Below are 21,336 nucleotides of genomic sequence, written 5' to 3' on the forward strand. Positions count from 1 at the left end.
CCTTCTGGCTATTACCTAAACAAACTCATTTCACACGTGTTATCCATAAAGCTGGCCTAACTATAATCTTTGTATCCAGTATGGCAGTGGCTCCTGTGGCTGTCAGCATTCATCAGAAATTAATCAAATATGAAGCAAACACACCGTGACTGTCTCTTCACTGCTTTTATTTGGTGGAAGCTTTACTGCAATTTCGCAGCAGGTCAGTACTTAAAGGCATACAAGGTGGGGGTCATAAATAGTTTCACCAGTCCCACTCGCAGAAGGACTGGGTTGTTTACATCACCAAATACAGCTGTCAACATCCAATAAAAGTTAAATGACCTGAGTTTTATTTTTCTCCAGCTAGAGGAGAGGGTCATGAAGATGAATGTCAATGACCAGCTGCATTTATTCATTATTCTTATCCAGTGCGATAATCCGCAAGTTTATCTGATATGGATTTCTGAGAGCAGAAACACAAGCATGAATAATTTGGCAGAAAATAGCAAGTGGCCCCAACACCCCCGCCCCCACACAGGGCCTAATCTTTTATTGAACAACCTGAATAACACAAATGAATTCCTGCATCTTTATTTGTAACATTCAAAGGGACCAATCACTATCTTTTAATTACTCGTACCCAGTAGTAGGGCCCATTAAAGCAGAGTAATTAATCTAACAGTTTGGCGAGGGAGGGGATCTGCTGTATAAACAATGAGTTCATCGAAACCGATTTTGAGCGGTAATATTTACACATGAAGAAGCACTGAATAACAGATTAATGACACAAGCAAGTGAGGCAGTACAAACTGCTGAAGGTAGTCATCTACACAAGGCATGTGCCCAACACAATAGTTTATCAGATGCTGTTGATTTTTTGACATTTCCACATATTTTCAGGCTCCATCACTGAGGAAAACACTCCTGACACAAAGGCTAAAGATAATGGATCAAAATGAACCGATAATCAAAGTGCAAATATATTTGGATCACACACAATGCCTTGTGTGTCTCACCTTTGTCCGCACACAATAAAAATGCTATTTATATCCCTTGTTAACATATTAGTGTGTGCTCTGGCTATGTTGATGATTGATTAACATGTCAAATTAAATCACTGTCAAAGTAGCGTTAGCTGCACAGATATTCCAAACAGTCCAATTACAGACATTAATTGACTGAACCCACTCAGTTCTCAAGGACAAGGGGAGACGACCACAAAGATCGGATTTCTCCGTCTGCATCCAGCGACATCTTTGGTTTGGTTTCTAAAAACATTCAATCAATCAATGTTTAAAACATTGAAAACATTAAAACAACCCAACAGCTCCTGAGCCACTTTTAGTTCTTTGAAGCCGCAATTTACACTTTCGTCTACCCAGTTTCCTGCAGCAACGTTTTCATAGCAAACAATTGCAAAACTATGTTCTTCTAGGTACCTCCTCAGCACCACAACACAGACAGTTAACATTCAACAATCTACCAAACCAGATGTTGTTTACAAATTCTTACTGAACAATAAATTGGAGACAAAATGGGTCCAAGGAAATGCTAACTTTTCTATCAGGTAAGATGTTAGCTATTCCAAATAGAGGGGCTAATATGTCCGAATTAGTTAACCTGGTTTCAGCTTGTATTCTATTTTAAAAAACAGCTGAAACTAACGATTAGTTAAAGGAACTATGGATTAATTAACTTGTACAAATAAATAAATATGGAATACAGTGATAACCTTGAAAGTTATCAAAATACAAGTGTTAGAAAAATAGCATTACAGTATAGTCTTGTAGGCTACTAACTGTGTAATGTGATTTAAAATAACGATCTGTTAAGTATCTTGGTAGCTGATGTTTTTGCTCATTCAGTGTCCATGATAAACACCAAAATGTCGGTAACAAGAAAGGCTGGTAACTCTGGCTGTAACATCTTCACTATTTCCTATATCTGCAGTGGGTCTTAAAAAAGTTCAGTATCATACTGCTGGTGCAGAATCCATTTCACATGTTGGAAGTGGATATTGCAGTATCGATTTGCCATTTTTATATCCCACATCCAATTTCTATAGTACTAATAAACACCTCAGAATGGATTTCACACAAACGTATGTTTTTCTGGCAATAATCCTGCGTCGTGAGTCTTATGCTGCTTATGGTAAATACTGTATTATAATGTGACTCTGTGCTTCTGTTGGTTCCCAGTTTGCTGAGAAGTTTGTTATTATCATCCATCACTAAAATCATAAAATGAGAAAGTTAGATTACCCCACAAAATGATATAATAACAAAAATATGCCTGAGCTTTATGACAGTAAAATAAAATGAACAGGCACAACTAATTACACTGTTTTGCTAACTTTTTTTTATTTCTGCCTGAGGAAAAAGAGAAACCATCATCTTCGTCTGAAGAAAACAACAACGCGCGGCTTTAGAGGAAGATGGTTTGGAGATTTGACAGCCCCGTGGTAATTTGTCTGGGTCGTTCGCCATGAGTGTCTCAACATCGTCCCCGCACTTCACACAGGAAATGATTCATCTGCATCCAGGAGAGCAGCAGAGCGCCATTTCTAAATTACCTATGAGTTATCTCCTCAATAACTTCTAATCAGACAGCTGCTGTTTCCTCCACTGTAAACAAAAGTAATTACAGTAGATGTGATGGATGGAAAGAATAAGACAGCTTCTGCATGCTCAGGACCAGCCTGGGACTCTGTAGAGCAGAACACTTTAATTAGGGACAGCCTAGCCAAGCACAACTGAATGAGTCTGACAAAGCACACGTTCCAGTTGCTAAAATAAGCCTCTGACTTTTGTTTTCCCGACTTTGGGCCAGCGATTTACTCCAGCACCTTTGAAGAAGTTGTTTGGAGAAGCGGAATGGAATCCAACATGATATCACTTCATCCTGATTAAAGATAATGAGATTCTAAATGGAATTTGGGATACAAATCAAATCGAACAAAAGCTGCAGTTTTCATCAGCCAAACAGGGCTGTCGTTATTTATCTATCCTTATTGATCATTATTTATGAAATGTAAAAACTTAGGGAAACAAATGAACTCCATATCTTGTGGTTATTCAATATTTCTCTATATGAACACGAAGTAGAGAAAAGATACTATATTCATTATGCAGTTCATCAGGTAGTGGAGTGGGGGTGGCATTGTGAGAACCACCAAATATAAATATCAAACAAAGATAATAATAATGAACATGTTATTGCAGGAATCGTAAATATTTGTTATATTATCTGTGGATGAATAATATTCAGTTTATAATATTGTTTATGAAGTCTAAAATGGAACAGCAGCTTCAGCTTCCCAAACAGGAAATAATGTTAATTAAGTTATAATATATTATAATATCCATCCATATATCAACTCATTATCTACACCAGATAATGGATTGATGGGGGGGCTGTCAATATGATTCACATTTACATTAAAATAAAGAATCTCCATCTAACCTAACCCCCCCAGCCTGTGATGTCTTTGGACTGCAGGAGGAAGCTGGAGTAAAAAACAACAAAAACACAGAAGAATCAACCAGGAACTTTCTTGCTGTGAGACAACAGTGGTAAACACTGCACCACCGTGTCGCTCTATATTATAACATATTTATTGCTGGAATGAGAACAAGTAACATCAGAGTCAACAGAGGCTGAGGTCGACTGCTGTGGGGGTTCCAGATGCCAAAAACTGTGTGACAGTATATGAAAAATACATGTTGATGATGCTCAGTTGTCGTCTTTATAATTCAAAAAGTCCTCACATCTACAAACGTCCTTCGATGCCAGTGTTATGGGTCTAATATTGAGGCAATATTATTTGTGTGTGTGTGTGTGTGGAAAGTTGTGTCACTGTATCTTAATCAGTGTGTGGAATCGGATTTGTAAATGTGTGCTGAAATTTGTGAATGCGTAGAGGAATCAAATGTGTATTCACAATCTATATGTGTAGTCACACGGATCTGGTTCGGTCACATTGTCTGGGCTGTCTACTTGATTTTTTATGCTGCACGTCCCTGTAATTTGGGAAAGAGATTAAACTCACATTGGGTTCAAACAGAAAAAAACATAATGCCTGTCTGGTTCGAGTTGGGCTCAGATCATTTTGGCTCAGGCTCTGTTGGGTTCGATCACAAAATTGCATTCCAAGCTGCTTTCTATTGCATTGTACAGTATATGTGAAGACACATTAGTGAATGCCTGCGATAGATCTGTGAATGTGCCAGTAGAGTGTCCTTTCTGGTCTGTGACCTCTTAAGGTTCGCTCAAGTTTAGGCAACTAAAGCTAAAGTAATAAAGCAACCACCTTCATGGTTCAAACAAATTAGTTCTTACTTACTTGGAACACAAACCCCCGTCTCCTGAGTCACAGTGTTGGAACAATGTCATGCCTTTGCTGCTGAGAGAGCACAGTCATTATTTGCATGGCCACAACAAACAACTCATGCACTGAAAAACAATCTATGTAGCCACTGTGTGGAAGAGAACTGATCCAAATGTTAAATAGTATTTTACAGTAGCAGACACATTGTGACGTGCTGAAGTGATGCTGCTGAGAAGCAGCGGCGCCTTTGATTTTCACTGCTGCTCTGGGGTATCCATCTGTGTGGCTCTGCACACCCTCCACAGATTTGCTCCCTGTAATACACATTGACAAAGTTAATAAAGGAACCTGGGACGGGAGGTATCGACCTGAACTAATGTTACCGCATGTGCCGACATGATGTGAGCAAAGATAAGTGGAGATTAAAGTTTAATGACATGACAAGAAAATGCTTTTACTTCAATGAAAACCAAACATGCAGAAATGGAAGAAGGATGTAAACTGAACCAACACAGTTGTGTGTTGTTGCATTAAATTTGAATGAGAGGTTTTAAGGTGTCAGAACACACTCAGGAATTGAGTTTGGTTTGTATACATCAAGATTTGGTGGCGGAATAGTTCAGCTATAAAACTTTAGGAATTGATCATGAGAAGGTCTTCACTACATAGGTACCCAACTCATTAAAGCTTAATAGCTGGCTCTGTCTTAATCAAAACTGTGTCTTTTAGACTTAGTGCTTATATACTGTCTCAAGATATATTCTTCTTTCTTTAATTTATGTTTGACCGTGTGATGATTCTAATTTTTATTGGCACTGCATGACCTCTCCTGTTTTGTTGGACCTTCATAGACTTTGAATATGAAGGTATCTCCTTTGATGAGAGCTGTAATATCAAGGGATGTTCATTTCAACAGTGGACTATATATTATACAGTTTACCAGTACAGGAGCCCACCCCTCTGGGTTCAACGAGTCCAGCTCCACTACCTGTTGTACCCACTGCACCTACCTGTCTTTGATGTTTATTTTAAACATAAACCCTTACAGAGACCCTTAGTGTGTTTCTAGAAGTTTGGCACTAAACTGCTGGTTGAACGTGAGACGCACTGAGAGAGTACATGTACGTTGTGTTGCTATAGAGAGCACGCAGCTGTCATTGTTCATTTCATTGTGGTGAACTGCTGTACCAGCTTCAGTTGGTATAGGGGTATTTAGCCATTTTATAAATGTTGGATCAATGGCAGCGTCAGGTTTCAAAAGAATAAGTAACATGCACGAAAACAAGAATAACACTAATGAGATCACATGCTTCCACCAAGGCCCAACAGTCCCCTTAAATTCAATCAAGCTGCATCAAATCTTACACAACCATAGATATTAGTCCCCTAAATATGTGTAATTTTTAATATCTAGATCCATGCATTATTCCCTGGGGAATTGGTGTTGCAATGTTAATGAATCCTGGATCCACCCTCTGAAAACCATACCACATCCTTCCATTAAGTTACACGGTAATCTGTCCAGTAGTGTTTCTGTATTGCTGCTGATTTAACAGACATACGCCGATAAAAATAGAACCTCTTCACCAGAGGTCAGGTGCACTGTGCACCAGTGAAGTAGGTAATCTGTGCACATTTGTGAACTTAATGTTTGAATATACAGAAGACAGGTTGTTGGAGAGTCACATTTTTCTGATAGAGAAAAATCTCTTGTATCTTTTACATCCAGCAGCAACACAACACCAGGGATTGAGGTTTAGCTGCGTGTGACCCTTGATACATGTTTTCAGCATCACTGGCTAAAAGAAAACTGCAAATATTTGTGTTTTTATCAATGTTTAATAATTCAATACACATTTCACTCATTAACTAAACTAAGATCAAACTGAGAACCATACATAATGTCCCAGGTTGTAAGCATGCACCTGCAGTACATCAGCCAGATCCTGAAGCCCCTTATGTGGGATCCTTCCCAGGCTGATGGTCTCCTGGTCAGCCCACGAACCCCAAACACCTCCACAGGGAAGAATCCAGGTTGCATCGTGAGCAGATGCTCGTACACCTCCACTGACTTTGCACTCCGAGCTCACCGCAGACATCTGAAGTTCCTGCCCCTGTCCCTCACAGTGAGCCAGGACACCACGTGAAGGAATGCTATCTCAACTGTCAGACTCTGCAATCCTTCTTTTTTCCTCTTTACCCAGAGTTCATGATCTTCAGTGAACTTTTGAACTAGTAAATCAAGAGCTCTGCCTCCAGCCTGAGCTCCCTCTTCACCACGACAGTCTGATAATATGCTCACCTCCATTTCAATGCCAGTAATATTATTCTCTCGCTGCTGTAAATATCAGTCGTCTTTAAGCAGTTTTTTGACTGCAGCGATATCAAAAGGTCTGACGTGACAGTTCAATCTTGCAGCTATAGAGAAATCCCTTCAAGGAATTCTGTGTATATTCACAGCTGGTATTCGGAAAAGTTGGACTGAGCCTTTACTTCTTAAAAACATCAATTATTTGTTGCTCTTTATTGTGTCGTGGCATGTCTGCCCTCCCAGCAGGAACCCTTATTGTCAGACTTCAAATCCTTGTGCCAACACCTCATGCCCACTAAGGCTGTTTGCCATTCACTGAGGAGTGTTATGAATTCAATATTCTTCACATCATGATTCCCTCCAGGAAATTGATCTAACCTCAAACCAGCTCTTTGGCAACTGGTAAAGACACCCTGGTGTGAATGTGCATATATATAATACTATCTCATTAACAGTGAACGGCTGAACCTACATTGATATGAACTATCATATGAACAAATATCAATCAAATTACACGGATCATATATCACAGATTGTCAATACAATATCTCAACATTACTTTGGTTGTGGAAGACAGTGTGTACCCAAGAAATAAAATGTGTAGGGGGACAGTAAGTCATAGTATTGGCCTGAGCTCACTATAATACAATATGGTCAAATATGAGTTTTAAATGCTCATGTTTACTCAACAATAAACTCACAGTACATCGTGCTATAAAAGAAGCTTCCATCAGTTTCAAAGGAGGTGCTGAGTAAACAAAAAAAGTATTTGACGGTTTCTGTTTCTCTAAAGGACTTTAGTCAAACTACATCTGATCTATTTGTGTCCCACATCCCTCCCAAGCTAACTGCTCCCAAATCCTTATTTAGTTTAAATTATTTAGGCAGGAGAGTTGGACATTGGCACAATTAGAGAACAATATTGATTAAATGTTGGTATTTCAATGTGAAAACATGACCCTTATACAGAGTTGACTCAATGGGTTTTTGCAGCATATAAATTGTTACTGTTGCTGCTGCTGTGGTAATATTGATTTAAAGATAACATTTTGACTTCAACTATAACAACTTCTCCATAAGTCAGTGTTGAATTAACAATTGTTTTCTTCTTCTGACCTAATATAGGGATTAATAACAGGGCAGTTTCAAACTGTGATAAACACTGAAGTGTGTGTTGTGTGAAGAGTGTCTTTCTGGATTGAAAGTGTTTGATTATATATGATTATAAGCAGTATCATCATTTTCTTTAGGCTCTCTTCTTCCCTGTTTTAGATTATAACCCCGATTCCTGTTTCAGTCCTATTTATTTTGCCCTCCTGTCACTCTCCAATCCACTCACCAGATGTGCTCAGACTCCATGTCCATGTCACCTGAGCTTCACTGCCCACTCTCAGATTCTTCATCTTCTCAGCAGATCGCCTGTTTGTTCTTATGTTTCCCCGTGTGTCTGCTGTTAGTCCATCTCTGTGTCCGTAAGCCCGGTTTTCTCCACTTCATCACTTCAGGTCCCTTCACTGAACCTGCCTGCATGCGTTTGTGTCCTGCCGCCATCGGCTCTGACACACTCTCAGCATCCCCATATTTGCAGAACGCCGTCGCAGCTGCTTTGCCTGTTTTATGTTTTGCTCTGGCGTCTGCATACTAAACACATTATCGAACCTCCTCAGGAGAAATAAAACACGGCGTAAAATGCTGGCACTGTTTTCTCCTTAAGCGGTGAACAAACACAGCAGATCGTAAAAATGATGCAAGGACACTCATGGGGAGCAAAATTCTTCGGAAGTGTTTACACACTGTGCTCACATCCAGAGCACCCGGCTACTGGCCGCAGCCCAAGCTATTTACATGCACCTTGATAACTTGTGATAGAGTATCCCCTGTTTCCATGAATAAACCAATTACACAGTGGTCTTCAATCCTGGAGCTGGCTTTTCCTTTTTTTTTTTACCGCCGTCTACTTAATTGCATTCACTTGCTTTCCCTGGTGTGAATCAGTCCCTGATTAGACTGCTTGAATGAAACGAGCAGAGTTGTGGGCTTCACAGGACTTGGACCGAGAGCCACTGACCTCAGGTGTCCCATCCTGAACACAATGTGGGACACAAGCAAGTATGAAAAGGAAAAGCTGCCAGCTGCCTGCTCTCTGACTGAAGCTACTTTTAGTGGAAGCGGTGGAAATTATTCATGTAGCAGTGAAATTGTGTAAGAGGTACACATGCATAGGAAATATGTGTTAAACAAAATGCTTAAAATCCTAAAGTGGAATATTTACTGGAGCACACTATGCATTTAATGTGTGCTAAAATTTAAGGAGCACAACTGGTCATATTTGAGGGACTACTTTACTTAGACCTCCCGTTCAAATCAAGTCAAATGCAGAGCAGCAGAAGTGCTAATATGAATTTATTGTGGTGTTTGAACCATAGTCCGAGCCGCGGGTAAGAGAGCTGAGTGGAGTGGGAGCACAGCTCTGTTGTTTTGCCTGACTTTGGAGTAGCTTTTAGAAAAATAGGAGCGCCGGTTTTCTCTCTCGCTTCTAAATATTGGATCATCCCGTCTGGGCTGATGACGATTTTTCGTTCTTTTTTTTGTGCCTGGCTTTATTTGTGAGGATCTGACTGCCGGAGTGTTTGTTCAGTCTGTGTTTTTAGCCACAAACAGCCAACAGATGTGTTCACAATAACAACATGTACCAAGGCCGTGGATGAAGGGTGTCTCTATGTGTGTGTGTGTGTGTGTGTGTGTGTGTGTGTGTGTGTGTGTGTGTGTGTGTGTGTGGCAGTTTAGACTGATCAAAACTTATCGGGGACTGTAGTCGTCTCTCCTCTGGCACCTGTTTCTGTACATTCATGGAGCGTAGACTTGGGGAAGTGATCACAGGACACTCTGAACAGGACTGGAAACAGCTGACGCTCACATATACTCTGCTCAGCGGCTGAATCAACTAAAAACAGGTGGAATAAAATATGAATAAACAGAAATTTCAAAGACAAATATTTGACTTGTTTTTGAACATGGTTTCCCACAGATTTCAGCTTAGAAGATAAAGACCTGGTGAAAATAATGGAGCGTGTAGACTGTGCCCACTATCACAAAAGACAAGCAACTTTTATATGAGCAGGAATCTATCATTTCAATCAGTAATTTCATTTATCAAAGTGGTCCAAGTTTCCAATAAGACCAGGAGCTGCAAAACTACGAGTTTGTTTTAAAAAGTAACAGAGTCAGTGTGATTCAGTTTCACCCCAGGGACCCTCAAGGAAGACACACTGTGCTTTTTTGGGGTAATGCATCATTATTTTCTCATCTTGTAGTGCGATTATATTTGGGTTCAAGACTATTAAATCTGTGAGATGATTGTTTGTGTGTAACGCTGTCTGAGGCTTGGCTGAGGGGCAAGTCAGAACCCTGCCAAGGGTTTTATATTGATAGATAAATAAAGACGTGACATTAGCATCTTAAGCATTTATCCTCTTGAACCCGGGTCTGTGAAAGGTGGCATTTACTGTGATCAATTACGGATGTGGAGCGAGTTAAGTGCAGAACTATAACTCACTCGGCCAAATCAAGCGGGCTTCCTCTAAATAAGTCTTTTTAGTAAGACCGCAGAACCTGTGTCCGGTAAGTTAGATGTTTTATTTATTAATTTATCAAAGTAATTTTTCTTTTCCGGCACATTTCACTTGACAAAATGTTTTTCTTCATCCTCTTTTTGATTTCCAATGGATGGTCACTTGCCACTGAATGTTTTCTAAAGTGACTAATTTGTAATTAGGGACTACGAAAGGCTTGACAGACTTCCAAATTAATGAGGGGCTGGCATTTGCTCCCTCGGTCTCGTAAGAATTATTTTAATTGAATTCATAATTTCCTTTCGTTCTCAAGGTGTACATCCAGCAGTGAGCTGCCGCTTCCACAGAATTTCTTTCTTTTTCGTTGCTATGATTCATTTATTTATTCTCTGTTTTTTGCTTCGTCGCACTCACAAACCTATTTCCTCCGCTCCTCTGTCCCTTCGTCCTACTCTGCAAGATTTGGGAATCTTTACAGACAATTCAGTTTCAGGGCACCACTGGTCCCGGCGCTCGCTGTCGGAAGAAAGAAAATGTCTTGAAGACTGGCATTTTCTTCCTTAAATCCCATGACATTTTTTTCAGTCCCTGAATGGGAGAGTGAGCGCTTCTCAGAGAGGGGCCAACCAAATAAACCCCTCTTTGGGCCTAGAGCCACTAATCTGTAATTTAATTTCAGGCGGGTGTCTGGGCCATGAGGACACGCAGCAAGGTCAGGGGCTACTGTACAGAGAGATCTGCGCACTTGTGCAGAGCCTGGGGTTTGATCAACAGTCTCATCCAGCTTAGGCAGAGGACACGGTATGAGAGCGTGTTCCTGTGCGTGTGCGTGTGTGTGTGTGTGTGTGTGTGTGTGTGTGTGTGTGTTCGGGAGATATCTCTGCACTACTTATACAATTCAGACTTGATGCAAGGTAGCTATTTCACATATGACAGCAACAAACAATCACAGTGAAAATCCATTATTCAAAACAAGTAAAATGTTTGGGATGACTGAGCATCTGCAAACAGAGAGGGATTAGCCCTAAAATAGGGCCGCGTCTAACTGGGAACAATTCAACTTGTCAGTGTTGATCTGCATGTAAATGAAATATTTGTATTACTCTGACCATAATTCATGTTTTAGTCATTATGTAGAGTTGTCTATTCGGCAACTCATGAGAAAAAAAAGAGGAGGATGAATTCGAGCAGCGTGGCTCGTCCTGCGGGAGAAGAAATGTCTGTAATAAACTCGACCTTGTTTTGCTTGAACAAGCACAAAGTTGCCCTGACAATGGGACCAATAATTAACAATGACCAAGCAGTTTAAACAAGTCTCTTTAATGTAAATAGGCACTGGGCTCTCTGACACAAATGGCTTTGGCATTCATACATGGACATATGGCACAGGGACTTGCTCAAGTACCAAAAAATAAAAAGAAGCAATAAAACGACTTGTACGGTCCCCGGCCTGGAGGAGATAAAACATTGCAGACCAACTAGCTGAGATAGTCTGTGTTCATTAAAAACTATTTCTTACATATAAGGCTGTCAGGTCAGTGAGAGAATCAGGGTGTATCCCATGCACCATTTGCAGTTTGTTGGAGCTTAGCTGGCATTCAATTTCAATTCCTTCAAGTTGCTGAATATAGGAGAGCGGCACACACTGACAGGTACAAGTTACTCCAACGACAGACGCTAATTAGCAAGTGCAGGAGTAATGGGAGAGCCGAGCTCTCTCCCTGGCAGAGAGTCAGTGATGGCAACTGAGGCAGGGTCATTTCTTTAAGTGTCTCACTTCCTATTAGACAGGAGATCTCTGGCACATGCCCCATCGAAGCCCATACAGACTGATGTCAGCGACCGAGAGAGGATCCTGTCACATCCTGTAGTTCTCAAACAGAGCGTCTCCTTTGCATACTGCACAGAGGACGACCCGCTCAGCTGCATTCACTCACTGCTGCGGCCCTCCATTGACAGAAGAAAAAGGGAGGGCAATAAAAAATAATGGCACATGATGTGTTTATGTGTTTTGATGGAAACTCGGGGGAAAGTCTTAGAAAGAAGATGATGGACTCATCTTCTGCTCAGCGCGGCTTTGACATTCTGTAGGGGACGCTGGAAATAGTCTCCAGGTTGATGGATAGGTGGACTGGGATTACCCGCCAGGCTCATCTCCTGCTCGCCGTCTGGCCCCGGCTCCTGGAAGGAAAAAAAGGACACAAAAACACAATTCATATAATGTCAGGTCGTTCACCGTGAGAGAGGTTATTAGCTTTGAAAAATAATAAAACACTGCACGGCTGGTCACAATAACCAGCAGCTGACCCAATATCTAAAGCAAACAGAGCAGGTCAAATCTGGGATCACAAGAAGATTACTGATACATTTGTATTATTTCTAATAGCAAGTGGAGAAAACAAGCACATTTAGCATCAATACAAGTAACCAAAGCCACTAATCTGACTAGTTAAAGTTAAGGGATATTGGATTAAGGCAAATTTAAGATTAGAATCGTATATATTATTACAGCATGAAACTGGAATCAAAGTAGGAATTAGTTGGAGATATTTGTAACAGAAGACCAATAAGTAGCTTTTTGAATAAACAGCTGAAAAAGATTAACCGTCACGTTCATCTTTTTATTCAATTAATAGTGGATTAATTGAAAAAACATTCCAAAGATTAATCAGAGAGGAAGAGAGGGTCGATGGTTTGATTCCCTGCTCGTCCAATCTGCAAGCTGAAATCTTAGGAAGTATGCGTTTAAGACACTAAACCCCAAATTGCTCGTGAGGCCTGTTCCTGCAGCGTGTAAATGAGATGCATGACTGAATTGGTGAATATCACCTGTACTGTAAAGCAGTTTAAACGGTTGTTAAGACTAGAAAAGTGCTATTTAAATGCAGCACATTTACCATTATCTCTGCTACACTTGGGTGGTAGTTAAAGGTTTCAAGCCCTATTTGTTACCGTACAGCAGAAACCACATTCAAATCCACTAGATCTGGATTTGTATTTGGATGTGCACCAAATTGCTCACACTCCAAGTTGTCTTCCCCCTGAAAATGCCGGAAAACATGAAAAAATAACCTCCTTGTTGGAGGTAATTTGGAAGCTGTGTTTCCAAGGATGTAACAACCTTCAATTCTTTCTCCTTCGAGTTATCCTCCTCGCTGCATCACACGCAACCCATCGTTCTGAACTTCTGATGTCTCTCCTCACTCGTAGCCCCTGTGGACCACCCCCCCACCCCCACAGCGAAAAGAAATTGCTCTCCCTGCATCATTTAACACATTGAATTAACTTGGGTGGACTTTAATCATGTCACACATGACGCTCTCCTGCTTGAAGCTTTTAAAAGCAATACAGTTTGCTATAGGCCCTGAGATTCAGTTTTTACATACATTATTCAAGGCAGTCGGCTATATCAGCACGCTGCTGCACTCCTAAATGAATACAGTGGGTTTGCCCATCAGGACTGTGATCTTTTAATTTCTCCTTCCTGGTGAGCGATGCAACGTAAACACCCAGTGAGGAGCTAATAAGCTCTGCCTTGTGGTAGTGGAAACACATGCTCTCTGTTCCATTAACACTAAAGCCTTTTTGTCTAGACCTTTGTCTAGTGGTGTCTAGACCTCTCATCCCTGTTTCAAATATTTTTTTACAGTTTTTACCGGCTCTGTCAGTAATTTACTGCTCCTCTCTGCATCTCTATCATTTGCGCTGTGCACTACCAACCGAATCGAGTCAAACAGAGTGCGCTCCGCCATCTCCTCCGGCTCTAGTTTACAAATTCTGTAGTTTTACCCATTCTGAGTTTACACGTGTCCAATCACAGAGAGAGATGAGCTGAGTTAATGAATGAATGTGCAACTATGAAGAAAGATTTTACTAATTTAAGAAAAGTATTGATCACTTTGTGATGATCAGTTTAGATATTGTGGCGTCATTTCAAACAAATCAATGTTTTAACTGTAGCGGGTCAGAGATGTCAGCTGAGTTGGTGTCGGTGTGTGTCTTTGTGTGTGTGAGTTTGTGAGTCAGCGCAAGAGAGAGAGACAGAGAGAGAGAGAGAGAGAGAGAGAGAGAGAGAGAGAGAGAGAGAGAGAGAGAGAGAAAAGTGAGCAGCGGAGTCAGCGCGTGTTCATGCGTGAGTGCGCAATCTGATATCGTCCTTAACTTAAAAAACGCTATTACCTTTCCCTCAAATTCTGGGACTATCATTTAGAAGCTACGTGATTCAGTTATAGTAATCAACCGCTTATAGTTAACAATTTGGCCCGGGACAATCGTGATGACTGTGAGCTGTTTCCATTGTACGATAACATGAAAAGTCAGCGTGCACTCACTGAGCAGATGTATTCTCATGTTTGAAGCACTAACTGTGTCTATCCTAATATTTCATCCCAAGAAATACAAGAATAGTTCTGCTACCGAGCATCTTCCTACTCCTCCTAATTGACGCTCATTATCATCCTTTTATTACATTTCACTCATGACAGGCTGGTGTGATGTAGATAAATCCTAGATGAAACCCTGAGGGCATTGCCAGCAGCTTCAAAATGTCAAAGCAAAAACTGATAGAGTTATAAAGTCTGTCATGTCCTAAATGATAGGAATCCTCGCAAATTGCAAAGCTCACTGCGAGGATGTCTGTTTTACGGAGCAGTGCTGTATTTGAAGTCTGGTTCCTATTTGCCTCCTGACAGAGAGTAATCCAACTTGTCAACTCATCCGTCATTCAAATGAAGAGTACAAAACACTGTTTTCACACATATATCTTCTTACCTGATTTAAATCTACCTCTACTCGCCTCCAGACTTCGGATGAACATCCTCAGCAGAGATAATTAACATCTTAGAAAATAACAGGAACAACCAGCCTGACTTTTCTGGGATTCTTAAAAAAAACGCAAACTGCAACGCAAGTGTTTAATCGACGGCTTCTCTCTGTCTGTGAATCCAGAGCAGCCGCGGCAGCACAGCCGCTCGTCCACTCCAACACCTGAGACACGAGCTGATGGACAGATTCATTTACAGCAAGTTCACCAGATTTCACACTAATTTGCCCCAGCTATAGTACTGTTCATGTGAAAGATGCAGCGGCACAGTGGATTCAATCTAATGCACCATTGTAAATCCACACTGTGTCCGTTTCTTCCCTAATATACATTGAAATGCGAGGGCCATATCTCATTCTGTCCACTGTGTAACTTCCCCTTTCTTTCATATATTTTGTTTATATCTGGAGCAGAACAAAATCAGCAGGCCTGCTGCTTTCTGACACCGACAGAAACAACAACAAGCAAAGTAACTATCAAAGACAAACACCAGGCGTGGGACTGTGAAAGAAAGTGAAACAACCTTGGAGAAGTATCTGGGATAATGAGAAAGTCACCTAACCTCGGTGATACTTAAAGATCACCATCAAACACACTGTGAATATTTAATGACGCAAGAATGGATAATTACGAAGCACAACGTATACTGCTCAAAAAATGATATACAGATTGTCTTTCATGGAAACATTTACATTTCAACAATTACTCTAAAAGCCTCAAATAGAAAGAGGATCCCCTGGGTCCTGCAGGACACAAGTAGTGAGGTGTATATACATAGCCTCCAAGTAAATTGTATGGTTTATGCTTCAAAATATGCCACCAGATATAGTTAAGTGTCGCTTTTTCATTCTCTTTCACAGCCCCCCCTCTTTTAAAATAAGTTGTGAAGTCATTTTTACAAACATGTCAGGGAATTTGTTGCTAAATATTTTGTGCGAGGAGTCGCCAGCAGGATAAGATGTACCTTGAGACAGTCTCCGTTATTAAAAAGATAATAACAATCCTGACATGACTTCCAGTGACCCAGACTGCCCCTCCAATGTAGTGTAAGACTGAGATTTTGTATCTGTTGTACTTCAGGTTTCTATATAAGTTGGGCCAAGAATCTTTTTTATATAAAGATCTATGTCGTAGAGAAGTCTTATATTAGGGCACCTGATACGTATAATGTTGCTGTTGTAGCATCTGAGAAACATTTAAAGGCTTTTAAAAGGCTAATGCAAATTTTTTGCTCATGCTAATAATCAGCTAATGTACACAGTTGTATTATTAAAGAAACAGTTTGACATTTAGAACAATAAGGTTTCTTACAGTTGAGCTAGATGAGAGGATTGATACCACTATCATGTCTGTATGGTAATTATGAAGCTAATGTAGAGTAAAGTCCAACTCATGCTTCTGCGTCGAAGCTACGCCGTAGGTACCGGGCCGAGCATTCATAGTTGGCTTTAGGTGTGTTTGAGTCGCGCTGCAATTTAATGGCAGAGTTTCTATGCTGGTTTTGAGTGCCGTCCAGTTGGAGCTGATAGATGTTGAAGGGCAAAAACTTTTTCTCAAAGAACTGCAACGAAGAAAAGAAAGACGTCCTCCGTGTTCGTTCCTTCGACTCAATAAAAAAATGGCGGGGAGTCTACCGGAAATGCGATGCTCTTGCGGTCTGCGGCGCCTCAACGCGTAGTAACATTTTTGGGGAGGTGCAAGTCAGGGTACGACGTAGGGCTCTGGGTAAGGTACACATCTACTCATAGCCTACGGCTTAACGTCGACGTAGAAGCATGAATTGGCCTTTAGCAGTTGGATAGCTTAGCTTAGCATAAAATCTCGAAAACTGGCTGAAAAACCTTCTAGCACTTTTAAAGTTAATAGAATAACACACAATATCATATTATTTCAACCTCTACAAAAAAATTAAATAATAATAATACAACTGGTTGTGTTTGCGCCAAAGATCTGAACTAACCTTTCCTGGCAAAGAAACAGTCTGGGCACATAAAGCCTCAGTGTAGAACCACAACTAGTTATTTTTGTAAAACATGACATAACATATAAATGAGCTGCTGTTTCTAGTCTCTGTGCTAAGCTAGGCTAACAAGCTGCTAGCGCTAGCTTTAAATCAATTGTTCAACAAGAATGCTCCAAACTTTCTCATTTATCTTTCTGAAAGAAAATGAATGTGCATTTTTCAAAATGTCAAACAATTATTTCAGTCGACTGATGAATTGAATCAGGGTAACATGTGTCTTTTCTCCTGCAGGATAGGGGCAGACAGTTACAATGTAGAAACACACAAATGTGAAGAACTATTTGCAGAAGCAGGTCTATGGAATTGACAAAAAAAGGAAAAAAAAGAAATCTGTTACCACACTAGTGTTGTTCCAAAGCCACAGCCTACACCGCACACTCTAACAATCTTTTATCAGCTCTTTTTCTGTGGTTGAGGTACATCACCCTTGACCTCTCTCCAAAATCAACCTGCAGCCCCCTGGTGTTAATTATAAGACTTTTTCCCCAAGAGCCTGGGTGGGACGTGGAAGTGCATTAATCTTGATTCTTCACTTCAGTCTAAAGGATCGTTTGAAGAGACTCCTGCGGTAAGCCCCAGAGGCGAGGTGACTCAGTACCGGGAGAAAAGTAGGAGGAGGGGAGAGGAAGAGTCACAGTTTATTCTGTGCTCACACTCACACACAGGGCACCTCAGTGGGCGAGTCAATCATTTACCCTATACCATTTATTCCATGAGTATGTTAATCTGGATGAATATCTAGAGTCACACGGGGTGACATGCCATGACCATCTTCCACCTGTGTTGTGATTTATTTGTTTGCTGATGCAGCGTGAAGGTGACTGTCACCTTATATGCTGAACTGAACAAAGCTGAGGGACTGTGACATGTTTACGTCAATGAGTTTTCATTCAGGAGCATTTCATTGCACACTTTAGATTATCACCGGTATACAGAGGTCAATGCCAAACTAATGATTTTGGTAACGTATAAACAGACTATATTAGTATGTCTTTTAATGACTTTCAATCATGTAAAATAACACTGCTTGACAGTGTGTAAAAATAGTTTGCTCCCTATTTTATAGCAATAAACAATTGCTGCCTGATGCACAATTACCGATACCCTACTGTGTCTGTGCACCTTGTTGTTGCCAATGTCACAGACTGTAAAATAGAGGGATGGAAATGACACAGACAGTCGTGTAATTGCTGAGAAAACATTGCAGACTGGAGGCAGCAATGAAAAAGGCTTAAAAAGATTATAAGTGACTAGTCTGAATACACTGGGTTTTTCAAATAATCTCTAACCGCAGGACAGGAAACTGACTAAGGTTGAATATTTACTGGTGCACCACCAATCGACTACACTATATTGATCGTACCTGATTCTTTAGCTGTAACAGAACAACCTCTTCCCGAAAAACATTCTGAAGTCAGAAGTCAGAACCTGGTCCCTATGGTTAGAAAAATGTGGGTGAGTAACTGAATGGTACTTTTGGTCCAATAGTCGTTCCCATCGGTCCAGTCGGACCAGTATTCCACAAATTGTCGTGTATAAGGGCTTTTTTTAGATTGGTAAGTGAGACTCTCCAGAGACTTGGTTTGCTGCAGAGAGAGAAGCACAGCGGGAACAACTAGCTGCTGCACGGCTGCGAGCGAGTCTGCAAAGACCCAGAATAACATTTTTTGCTTTTTGTTGTTGAAAAAGCACTTTTAGTGGACATTTTGTGCACTGTCACAGTTGCCCCATAAGTTTACATTGTAGTCACTGCCATAACGTTGCAGCTACTGATACAGATCTATCAGAGCTATCCACCAGACTGCTTCCAAAAAAATCTTTTTAAGTGCCATTCATGTACACCCCCACATGTATTAACATTGGGCCCAGGTTGAAATATACCACAATTCCCCCATAAGTGCCTTGATCACAGCCTTCCTTATCGCATTAGTTAATTTACTGCTACAGTAAGTAAACTTAAGTAGCCTGCAGAGACGTGCACGTTTAAACTCTATCTGAGCATGTGGAACTTCACGATTATGTGTGAACACTTCAGAAAGCTACACATAAAAGTCATCTCGCCATTCAGCGAACAACATGTTTAGCATATTCCCATCGCAGCGGGGGACTGCTCAGTGTTTAGGTTTGTGCCATCTGTAAATTCTCTGGTGCTGAACATATTGTCTTTGATAGCCATCCTTTGTAAACAATGGGCAGCAATCCATTGAAAAACGCCAGCTCCTGCTTGTGACAATGCTAATTATAAAAACTATTCTGGGAATTGTGGGTTGCTGCAGAATGGGACAGTTCAAAAGAGCAAAAGTTCAGAGACCCCATGAGGGGGACTCCGATGCCAAAAGGAGCAAAGAGGCCTGGCTTTGATGAATAGTCAGAAAGTGTTGTCGTCCTTCATTTATGCTACCTCAGACACGTTGGTTAGGAATGGAAAGTGACAGCAAGAGCCATGAGTGAGGAATATTAAGTGATGCTAATACGCTATGATAAAAGCCACAGCCTAGTGACCAAGCATAAAGTAATTACCATGGAGCTCTTAGTTGTTCACAACAACTGCAAAACATACACCTACTTCAGGGTCACAGGTTGCAGTGCAGCTGTTGCATTAGTTTGTATTGCTCCATGTGATAAAGATGTCCACACTTTAGTGGATAGAACCTTATATAAAAACCTAGAAGACAATCTACTTGTGCGTTTAGACAGAGGCTGTTCAGATTTTCCCAATAATCCCTTTATTTTGATTGTTACAGACCTCGTAACAGCTTTTTTTGATCGTCTATACATTGATAGCATATCTCAGCATTACAATGTTCCAGTTGTCGGAGCTCATGCATGCACTTCTCTTTGGGTGTGTTTTCCAACATCGCCAAATCGCTCCTCTTGTACACAATCTCTCATCTGCATCATGAGGAATCTATGGTAGCTAATTGAGCCCTGAGGCAGTTGGTTTCAATGAGGGCTCCTGTGCTTTTCTGGTAAAAAAAAACAGCAGAAAAAGAGCTCTCTGGAGAAGGCAGCGCTCTGTCGAGAGGCAAACAGAGCAGAACTCCTACCGTGTTCATTAGTTGTCATCGATCAGTGATTCGGCCGCTGTGCGGCTCCTACCACAGCTCACATATTACCAGTTTCATGTCCTGAAATTAATATAAAGGTAAGAAAGTGGAGCCAGCGCAGCATTCTCTGAGTTATATTTTATTTTTCACTGCACTATTGCAGTGTGGATGGATGTTTGACAAGGTTTTCAACAGTATGCAGAGATTGCTATGCAGCACACTTTTCTGATATCAATATGAGCTACTATATTCTGTTATTGGCTTCTCTCAGAGGCTATCATCTCCGCAACCTTTTCCATCACAGGTGATGTACAGTAGAATGAGGCTGCAAAATAAAAAAAAACTGATAAATGGCTGAGACAAAAGCATAAATAATGCAGAGATCAGAGATACTGGAATAGTGAGTCAAACACCGCTTCAAGACGCCCTGCACCTCCCCGGGAAGAAACTGAAGAAATCACAAATGTCCTGTCAGACATCATCACTGTCTGCCAGACCTCATCTGCCACATGTAGCAGTCTCTTCCAATCCTTCTGTACCCTTCCCACCAACTTAAAAATAATTATTAAAAAATCTGATCTTTAGAGGCCTCAAATCCCGTCTCCTACACCTGACTGCAGCAGGCTTTTAATTACACTTATGCTATTTTCCTCCTGTTAAACTTCACTCTATTCCCCCCCACTTTCATCTCTTCTCCATCCTTCGAGGACAGACTCCCTATACGGACTCTCTACTTATAAAACCATGACAGAGTAAACCCTAAGCTATTACTGCTTAAAAATGTAACAATGAGATATATTCTTAGCATGACAGTCCAGAGTTTAAGTGAATATATAGTAGGGAATTAAATCAATATTTCACAGCTCTGCTGAAGGAGCAGAGGGAAAGTGCTATTATGTAGCACTAATTGCACCTATAGGGCCTATCTTAAAAAAATGTAATCTGCGCTCTCATTGGAATTCATCGTAAGTCCTCAGGTAGATGACCGGGTGGTTCATGCTGCTCCTCATTTCACTGAGTTTTCTTTTATTCAATTCATGTCTGCCTTTGAATATTTATCCTCTTCTGATTTGCAGCCTTCTCTGGCTTGGCCAAAGTTCTGAACAATGCCATTCCTTATTGCCCTCTTACATACATAAAGAACAAAAAAAGACTTTGTAAATCCTTGTAAATTGTGAACCCAGGTCAATCCAATGCATAATTTCACCTGGAAATGTATAAAGTTTCTCAAGATACTGTTACTTCTAATAAA

At 40.7% G+C, this 21,336-nt stretch overlaps 1 protein-coding gene across 2 annotated transcripts in view; it reads right to left on the reverse strand.

Annotated features, from left to right (window-relative positions):
• Positions 1-11,496: 11,496 nt before the first annotated feature.
• cd276 (CD276 molecule) overlaps positions 11,497-21,336 on the reverse strand; it is a 72,397-nt gene continuing 62,557 nt past the window's right edge. For both annotated transcript variants that reach the window (XM_034572020.1, XM_034572028.1), the window contains exon 8: positions 11,497-12,373. The gene's annotated coding sequence lies outside the window, so the exon portion shown is untranslated. The remainder of the gene's footprint in view (positions 12,374-21,336) is intronic.

Source organism: Hippoglossus hippoglossus, chromosome 3 (genome assembly GCF_009819705.1).
Source record: "Hippoglossus hippoglossus isolate fHipHip1 chromosome 3, fHipHip1.pri, whole genome shotgun sequence".
NCBI classification, from domain to species: Eukaryota; Metazoa; Chordata; class Actinopteri; order Pleuronectiformes; family Pleuronectidae; genus Hippoglossus; species Hippoglossus hippoglossus.